At 47.5% G+C, this 9,940-nt stretch overlaps 1 protein-coding gene across 2 annotated transcripts in view; it reads right to left on the reverse strand.

Annotated features, from left to right (window-relative positions):
• The window catches only part of LOC119177855 (acidic mammalian chitinase), a 126,110-nt gene extending 116,818 nt beyond the window's left edge, over positions 1–9,292 (reverse strand). For both annotated transcript variants that reach the window (XM_075887389.1, XM_075887390.1), the window contains exons 1-2: positions 9,157–9,292; positions 8,611–8,687 (exon numbers count right to left, since the gene is read on the reverse strand). The gene's annotated coding sequence lies outside the window, so the exon portion shown is untranslated. The remainder of the gene's footprint in view (positions 1–8,610; positions 8,688–9,156) is intronic.
• Positions 9,293–9,940: the final 648 nt, after the last annotated feature.

Here is a 9,940-nt window from a genome sequence, read left to right on the forward strand (position 1 = left end):
AGCCCTTTGGCCTCTATTGATCAGCAGCCGAATACCTTAGGCAATAGACCACGACTAAATAGATGGAAATCTTACCTGTCACCCTCCAATTTTTTATTTAGAATTGACTACCTTCAACAATTAGGAGGTTTAAGAAATGCAGAAATGAAAACGAAGAGGTTGAATCAAGGGCAGAATAGAAGAAGGGAGAATGAAATGGTGGACTTTAAATTATTACCTGTAATATCCAATGAATCCAATGCTTTTCTTCAAAGAATGAATTCATTTCAAAAGCAAGGCACCGTCCAATTCATGGCCTATCACCCTGGGTGGGTTGCGCTAAGCTGTTGACCGACCGACCGACCGACCGACCGACCGACCGACCGACCGACCGACCGACCGACCGACCGACCGACCGACCGACCAACCGATATTTTCATCACCGAGGTGTCATTGGATCCACTGGTTCTTCACGCGATGCGAAGTCCTCAGTGAGACAGTGATGAACATTCCTCGCAAAGATCGCTCAACCGAACTGATGTACACGGTACTGCAATAAGTTGCGATAAAGCGTCAAGCCCTCGTGAAAGCGGGATCCGTGAAAGTCAATCTGCAGCTCCAGGCACTGAGAGAACTTCAGGAAGCAGTTTGCCGTGGCAACTTCAGGCACAAAAGAGCTTTGGATAAGCGGAGCATCATTTCAACTGCTATTGAGAAGCAACGACAGACTAAAATAATGGGAACATCGGGCAAGTCGCTCAGCCAGCAAAAACAAGGCAAACAAACTGTCGAACCAGACCTATTTGAAGGGGGCTCGCAAAAGCCGGATAGGTGGATGCGGTTTTTCGGATATGCATACGAAGGAAAGTTGTGGAAATGTGACGAAGCAAAGAGTGTGAACGTGCGTTGTTATTTGAGGGACATTGCGCTAAAACGTATGATATACAACATATGAATAGAACACCAAATTGTTCTGAATGATGGAATAATATCTGTCTGGTTCTTTTCAAGGAAACGCTATAAAATGACTGGATGCGTCACTACGCTTCAAATACACGTCTGCCTCTCTGCTTGAGTACTGACTTGAGAAGCGCCACCTCTTGAACTCTGCCGCACTGATTCTACCATTATCTGCAGTTGTGAATTTGGTGATACAAGGCTTTACCTTGGACATTAGCAGTGATATACAGCTCAATGCTCGAAAAACATTGGATGACCTGCTGCGACGCATACAGACCACAAGTGAAAGAGATATTGCACAAGCGCAGAAACTAGGTGAACAAGGACATGTTGGTTACAAGTATGATATAAAATTAAGTGTGTTAGTGAAGCGCCATTTAACCGAAAATGACTATCAGTTTCACAATGATGAGAGACGGGTTTCTGTGTTAAACGAAGGAGCTTTTCACAGCCGGCCAACTACAATCGTTAACAAGAGCCTGGAAGAAAATCACATCTTATCCACAGAGCGAATGATTATGAGTGGGGCTAAGTGTCCATCCGTTCATCCGTTCGTGTGGTCGTCCATCCGTACGTGCGTTCGTGCCACCAATCGCGTTTGAAAATGCAGACGGCACACGGGTAACTCCGACGAGACGCGAACCAAGGAAGCCGAGCGCAATCGTCTTCAACGCACCCATTGTTCTGCTTCATTCGTGCCCCACCAACAATCTGCCACGTACGGTGACTATCTAGGAGACTCGAGAGGGCACTCGTTCTCCACGTACTCAGGTAAAGCGTGCGCAGCAGCCAATCGGAGAGTAGCAGCACTTCAAAGAATAGCGGTAGTGTAACGCCATTTAAGAAATGAGACAAGAAATCGTCATCCATTTTTTTGCCTTCGTTTTTTTGTCATCTCTTCTTCTCTCGGTTACGCGGGACGCATGACCAGGTTAGAGTGAGAAAAGCTTTGCCTTTAAGTAACACCAAGACAGTTTTTGTGATCTCGTCAACTTTACTGTACGCCTCTATTAGGGTAGACGGTACTAAATTGAAGGCCCTTGCTGACAGTGGGGCTCTTGTCTCAGTCATCAATAAAAGTAACGTGGATAATAGTCGACTGCACACTGGTAGGGAATTGCGCGTCGAAATGTAAGACGTATAAACGAGAAGGCATAGCGAATAAATCACAGTGATTATTGAGTTGCAAGGGCCCTAAATAAATAATGAAATATTGGTGATTCCTGATGTCACCTATGATTTTCTTACGTTCCGTCCAGACAAGAAAAGGCTGAACATAAACCTTTATTGGGACAACAACTAAAGGCATGTAATGACGTAAGAACGGAGACTCGCCTTTTGAAACATAAAGCAAAGGGACTAATTATCGGCCAAGAGGGCACGAGAACGAGGTACCTAGAAGTTACATACATGGATAGCTACCATTCAGCCGTGAAGTCGCACGTTGTCTCTTTGCAGCTTGCTGAAAAAAGGTAGTTTGCAGAGCTGCTCTGAAAAAGCAACGTGTGGCTCAAAAATAGTTACAAGAAATGTTGGATGCAGGCATTGTCCAACCTTTTGTATCCCTCTTTGCTTTTCTCATAGTGATTGCTCCGAAAGATGAGACATTCCGCCTCTGCACTGACTACCGGGCTCTGAATAGTCAAACAGAATGAATCCTTGAGGTGGCGCGATTCATGAGTTTCACAGATCATCACGCATTGACGCAACTATTGTAAATGACACAACCAAAATGACGCATTGAAGATTGATCTACTATCTACAACAATTTGATTTTATAGTTTTGCCTCGTTCTGGCCCATTTCTGACCGATGTCGACGCACTCTCTCGTTTGCTTGTAAAGGAGCCAAGTGGAAATCCGGAAAGCAGCCAACAGTTTAACTAATGAGAAAGTTTGGAAGATCTTCAGCTTATTAATGGAAAGTCTCATATACCGCCCACTTAAGTTCGAGCGATTATTCACCTGTACCATGACACTCTTGAGTGAGGTTTACATGATGGTTTTCGGCATACGTATAAGAAACTAGTCTTGAGGTTCACATGGCCAGGTATAAAAAATGACATGAATCAATAAATCTACACACGTCATCTTTGCCAGGTGAACAATCTGAAGTTGAAGCAATCGATATATGTGACGACAAACCCGCAATATTTAAAAGTGCCCCTCAAAGTTGTTCACTTGGACTCCCTTAGCTGAGAAGGAAGAGGGAAAGAGTCAGGAGAACGCAAGCTTTTCTGCTTTCCATGGACGAATACCACAGGATGATTATGGATAAATCTGGAAGAAAAAATGTAAACAGCGTCATCTATCTACTTAAAAATGAGTATTTCAAGCACATCAAGACGCTCATATGCGACAATCGCCCGGCTTTTTCCGAATTCCAAGTTAACAAAATGGGCTAATGAGTTAGCAATAATAATATATATTCTCCCTATCACCCTTACCCTATTGATTGACAAAATAGGCCATTAGAGACGTTAAGCTGTTCTTGGAGATATTGTCACGGGCCAAGTAGATGCCTGAGGATGACGACGACGAAGTGCTGAACGTGAACGTGCTCGAACTGCAGCAGCGTTTTACGCATTAGCTCGCCAGTGTATTCACGAGTACGCATTTGCTCGCCAGTGTATATTTTATTCCCCGTAACATCATTGGTGGAAGGTGCGGGGTACCACTCGCTATACAGCCCAACGAGCTGGATCTTCGCAGCGGACGGCGCATTGCAGCTACCACGATGACTGACCAGGCTACTCAATGTCAACAAGATCCGTCAGCCCCGTAGCCGATCGTTGTGGTGCAAACTCGTGACCCAGGCCCATTCAACGGCACAAGTGGCATAGACGTCGATGACTGGCTGGTTCAATATGAGCGATTCAGCAGCAGCAACCATTGGGATCCGACGCTTGTGTTGGCGAACATCATCTTCTACTTGCATGGCACAGCAAAACTCTGGTATGAGACACATCAAGAAGAGTTGACTAGCTGGGACGTGTGTAAGCAGAAATCGTGCTGTCTATTTGGGAAACCCATCGGACGTCAAGTGGCCGCAAAGAAAGAGCTTGCGACTCGTGCCCAGACATCCACAGAGCCGTACATCGCGTACATCCAGGACGTGTTGGCCTTGTGCCGCAAGGTCGACAAGGACATGCTCGACGAGGACAAAGTCGGACACATCCTGAAAGGAATCGCGGATGACGCCTTCAATTTTCTCCTGTGCAAGGACTGCTCGACGGTGGAGTCGGTCATCGAAGCATGTCGTCGCTTCGAACAGCAAAAAGTAGGCGCATAGTTCACCAATTTGACCACCTTCCCAACACGGCAGCTACGTCCTCTTGCGAAGATTTGCCCACACTACACCAACCACGAGCGCCAGAAAACGTCACCAGAATAGTCCGTCGGGAACTCGAGGCTATGGCTCCCGCTATGTCTAGCGTCAGCGCGCTAGGACACAACCTCGATGCTGTTTCAATAATACAGGCCGTGGTTCGCCAAGAGATCGCGAATAGGGGCATTTCGCCACCTCATGAAAATGCCCCTGCTACTTCCAGCTCGGCTCCAGTCGTTGCGGCTGCCACTCCGAACCGCACGTTCGCGCCACGACGAAACCCAGCTGAATGGCGCACTCATGATGATCGGCCCATATGTTTCACGTGCCTTCGGATAGGACACATCGCTCGCCATTGGCGCAGCCGTTGGACTTCATCACCTCGACCGAGCTTCTGTGATTGGCGGCCTCACTCTGAACGTGCACCATAATCCCCGTCCTACCATGCTGAGACAGGTGCAGAGCATAATCCAGAACGTCGGACCAGCCGCTCGCCATCGCCCGTGCGTCGTCAGTCCCGCTCGCCCCAACCCCGCCGTTATCGGTCTCCCTACGACCGTCGCTCGGAAAACTAGCTGGTGCAGCCCCCGGAGGTGACGCTGCATACACGACTCAGACTGCAAATCCTCTGATTACTCCCGACCAGCGGTGTAACCTTCTTACAATTCTCGTTGATGGTTTACCTATAACTGCTCTTCTTGATACCGGTGCACAAATATATGTGATGAGCTCCGACCTCCGCCGCCGCCTCCATAAAGTTCTGACGCCTGCGATTGCACCTACTGTTCGTACAGCGGATGGGAGTACTCCTGCTGTGCTTGGAATGTGCAATGCGCAATTAACAATTTCTTAGCATCAAACTTCAGTTCTGTTCGCTGTACTGGAAAATTGCCCTCATGACCTCATCCTTGGACTCGACTTTCTGACGTCACACGCTGCGCTCATTGACTGTTCCAAAGGTCTTCTTCGGCTCGAACTACCATCTTTTTCGTAGACCGTCTCTACAAGCCCACCTCGTCTACGCTCTGTCGATTTCCTCAGACTTCCGCCGCAAGCCGCAGTCCAAGTCCAACTCTCGCCATATCCTGCAGTACCCAATGGTGACTATGTTGCTGCCCCAATTTCTGACGTCGCCATGACACACAATGTTGCACTCCCCAACACGGTGGTTACCGTTAAGGACAACCGAACTTCATTTCCCGTCCTCAATTTCGGCCTCTCAGCGCAAGTTAGTCCTCGCGGCATGTCACTTGCGCATCTTACACCACTGGTCGACCACACAGTTTTCGCTCTAACCACCGATTCGCCACCCGATTTTTCATCAACGTCGTTCTTGTCACGTTCCTGTTCCGACCTTTTCAAGCCAATGCTATCTGACAAGCTCACCTCTGAACAAGTCTCTGCTTTCTGCCGTGTGCTTCCTTCTTATGAGGACATCTTTGACTTCGGCGACCGTAATTTGGGCCAGACAACCATGGTAACCCATCGCATCGACACCGGTGACGCTCGACCCATTCGCCGACGACCCTACCGTGTGTCAGCCCCGGAGCGTGCTATTATACAGCGAGAAGTCGATAAAATGCTTGATAAGGGCATAATCGAACCCTCATCTAGTCCCTGGTCCTCACCCGTTGTACTTGTTAAAAAAAAGGACAATAGCTGGAGATTCTGTGTGGATTACCGCCATCTCAACCATAATACCAAGAAATATGTCTATCCCCTACCACGCATAGATGATGCACTCGATTGCTTGCACGGTGCCAAATATTTCTCTTCAATAGACCTTCGCTCAGGCTACTGGCAGATCGCTGTGGACGCAATGACAGAAAGAAGACGGCCTTCGTGACTCCTGATGGACTTTATCAGTTCAAGATGATGCCTTTTGGATTATGCAATGCCCCCGCGACATTTCAGCGCTTGATGGACTATCTCCTTCGAGGCATGAAGTGGACCATCTGCCTCTGCTATCTTGACGACGTACCCCCCCCCCTGACCACTCCTTACAACTGTTCGTTCTTCACAACGACATCTTGCACCGCTACAACGCCCACCCAGACGTAGCTGAGCTTTTACTCGTTGTTCCTGTGCCTCTTCGCTCAGACGTTTTGACCCAGCTGCATGGTGCCCCCTCCGCTGGACACCTAGGGGTGTCACGCACGTATGACCGCATTCGCCGCCAATTCTTTTAACCTGGCCTCTACCGTTCTGTGCGACAGTAGGTTGCGGCATGCGACCTCTGCCAGCGCCGCAAGACACCTGCTCTGAGACCTGCTGGTACCCTCCAGCCCATTGAAGTACCAGATGAGCCATTTTTCCGAGTCGGCCTCGATCTTCTATGACCCTTTCCCGTGTCGGCCACCGGTAATAAGTGGATAGCTATTGCTAGCGACTACGCAACGCGGTATGCCGTTACTCGCGCCCTCCCCACCAGCTGCGCTACTGATGTAGCCGATTTCCTTCTTCATGACATCATTCTGCGTCATGGTGCTCCTCGTCAGTTGATCGCCGACCACGGCAGCTGTTTTCTATCTAAAGTAGTCGACGAGCTCCTGCGATCCTGCTCTGCCCACCACAAGTTCACTACAGCGTACCATCAGCAAACCAACGGCCTCACGGAACGCCTGAACCGTACCTTGACGAATATGTTAGCGATGTACGTCTCCAAGGATCACAACGAGTGGGACATCCACTTACCTTTCGTTACCTTCGCATACAACAGTTCGCGTCATGATACAGCTGGATTTTCCCCTTTCTACCTACTGTTCGGTTACGACCCGCCTTTGCCCATGGACACCATGCTCCAATCTGACGCCCCCTCAGAGACTGCTTATGCTCGTGATGCCCTGGCCCAAGCTTACATCACCCGCCAAGTCGCCCGGGATTGCTTATGTGCCTCGCAGCTTAACCAAAAGAGTGCTTACGATCGCCGGCACCACGACGTACTGCACTCTCCGGGTTCACTCGTCTTGCTGTGGTTACCATCATGTCGTGTTGGTCTCTGCGAAAAACTAATGTCCCGTTACGTTGGCCCCTACCGCGTCATACGCAAGGTCACCAGCGTGACCTATGAGATAGCTCCACTCCATACCACGTCAGTACCAGCTTCAGTCCCGACCGATATAGTGCACGTCTCACGGCTTAAACCAGACTACTCACGCCTCGAGAATTGATCGCACCGGGACGCTGCTTCTGCCGCCGGCGGGTAATGTCACGGGCTAAGTAGATGCCAGAGGATGACGACGACGAAGTGCTGAACGTGAACGTGCTCGGACTGCAGCAGCGTTGTACGCATTAGCTCGCCAGTATATTCGCCAGTACGCATTTGCTCGCCAGTGTATACTTTATTCCCCGTAACATCATAGCTAGACTTTGTAGGTGGCTGAAAATGCTGCCTTGAGGCAAGCGTGAAACATCAAAATTGATCACACACCATGGGTGTAGGCTCCTTCGCTCATTTCGCGAATTACAGGAGAGTGCCCATACTTCCTGCAAAGCACGAGTGCAGCCTCCAAAAGCTTAAACTTACGAAACTAAAAAAAGTTACCAAAAAACAAAAAACTACAAGAGCCAGATGAAGCGAAACTTTAACAAAAGAGACAGCAGCCAGATACCACACATACAACCTGGTTTTCTCGTCCTTTTGAGAAAACGAGGGCCACCTTCTAACACTTAACAATTCGGACCATTCCAAGTTGCTAAGACAGAATCTCAGCATGCAATATAGAAGAATGTGTGGTACAGTAGAGCGTCAGGTCAAAAATCTTGTGCGGCCATTAGCAACGTATTGAAGTATTACACCAGCAGGAATAAGCAAAAATGTCGAGAGGAGTGAAACGGTCTGCGCTCATCGCAGATATGAACACAAAGACAGGGAATAGGGGTAGAAGAAAGAGGAAGAACTGAGAATAAAATGGCGGAATGATTTGCGTCTATTTGAGGTGTTAGTTAGTGTTAGAATGTGTTAGTTTTCTGAGAAACTTTACAGAAGTTTTTCCTGAACACAAGTTTACGAATACTCCTTTTTGCTGCACAAATTCTCACAGTGGAATCGGCTTGAACGGGACTTGCCGACGGCCACATGCAAGCAATCTTCAAAAAGATACTGTTACACTCATAGGTACATTGTGTTTAAGAGTCATTTTTTATAAACATCTAGTTAATATTAGTTGTTTTTTTTTTAGACATACGCTACGCTGTGTGTTTCCCTCTGCAGTAATACCCTCGAATACTGCAGGTATTTGTGAATATATATAAAGGTAAAACAGAAGACAAGAGACTACCACATGACTGCACGCCAGTTAAGGACACATTGCTTTTTTTACAAAAAAAGATAAGAGGCACTTACGTTCCTGAAAAGTCAACTGCCTGGAGTGATGGAGCCACCCTTCTTGTAAAGCAGCGCCATCTTTCTATACAAGACACCTGCAAAAGTATTTACAAAAACATGGTTCTATTGTATAATTAAGACCTGTGTCTTTGACAAAAATGTAGTGGGTGAGCAAATGCATGAGGGCACTGTGTTGGCGCAATATTTCTTGTTGCTTCGCCGGGATGGTGAAATCACTCTTAGTAGAACAAAAATAACACAGATGGACCAAGGTGTTATTGGTATACCGTATTGACAGAAAAAAATTACGTTGTTTGTTTCGGAAAATTTTAAAAATCAAAGTGTGTTTAGCGCACTAATCTTCGCAATAATGGTTGTCATCTCTGATTCCGCCACTTACATCAGCCCCACGCATCAGAGCAGCGGCGTAGGCAGACGTTTATCTTTTTGGGTGGGTGCACCAACTTAATCTAAACGGGTGGCCAAGCAAGCGCATGTAGTCTAGTGTCGTTTTGTGCCGTATAGGTCTGTACAAAAATAATAAAATTGGCAAAAGACACGTACCTTAGAAATTGACGTTATGGGAAGCATGCGGAGAGAAAGTGAAACGCTACTAAAAGGCATTAAAGTTATGCATTATCGGCGTCGATTCAAAGCCGAACAGCGTAGTGCGCACCATCCAGTCATCCGTGCAGACAGGCACACATATCCGGTTTGGGAGCACAGCGCCATTTCACTGAAGTGCGTTTTTTGCCTTTGTTTCCAATGGGACTTTTGAAAGATACAAGAAAAAGAAGAGACGCAGACATTTCGCAATAATAACAAATTCAATCGGCATACCAGCGCATCGCAGCATATCGCTCGCAGCTGCTACGGTTGTTGACATTGGAGTGCCAGTCGCATGTGGCCGGTTTCGCTGCGGCTTCGTGCTTCAGCTTTGTCATGATATCGGCGTCGGGGCATGATACGAAAAAACAATGAAGATATGGCTGGTGAAAATCTCAACATTAACTTATGCATGAAGTTGTGACACGAAGGTCGTGCACACTCTAATTACACTTCAAAACAGAGGTCCTTAATTAAAGGAGCATTGACACATAAAGTATTCGTCTTGTCTGTGTGACGCGATGAAGGTCACCCAGACATTCCCATCCCCCCTCTACCTTCAAACAGCCACGGTTGCGCAGCCAACGAATCCTATTACGTGTCTTCGCCAACAGTTCGTGCCCTTTCCAGACCAAACTAAAATGTAATAAAGACGTCTGCTGTATTCAGCACAATGAAACAAAAACAAAACTAAACATTTGTCTAGTTTTCACCGGACCTGAAAAGGCAAGCAGAAAAATGT

This window comes from Rhipicephalus microplus, chromosome 1 (assembly GCF_043290135.1).
Source record: "Rhipicephalus microplus isolate Deutch F79 chromosome 1, USDA_Rmic, whole genome shotgun sequence".
NCBI classification, from domain to species: domain Eukaryota; kingdom Metazoa; phylum Arthropoda; class Arachnida; order Ixodida; family Ixodidae; genus Rhipicephalus; species Rhipicephalus microplus.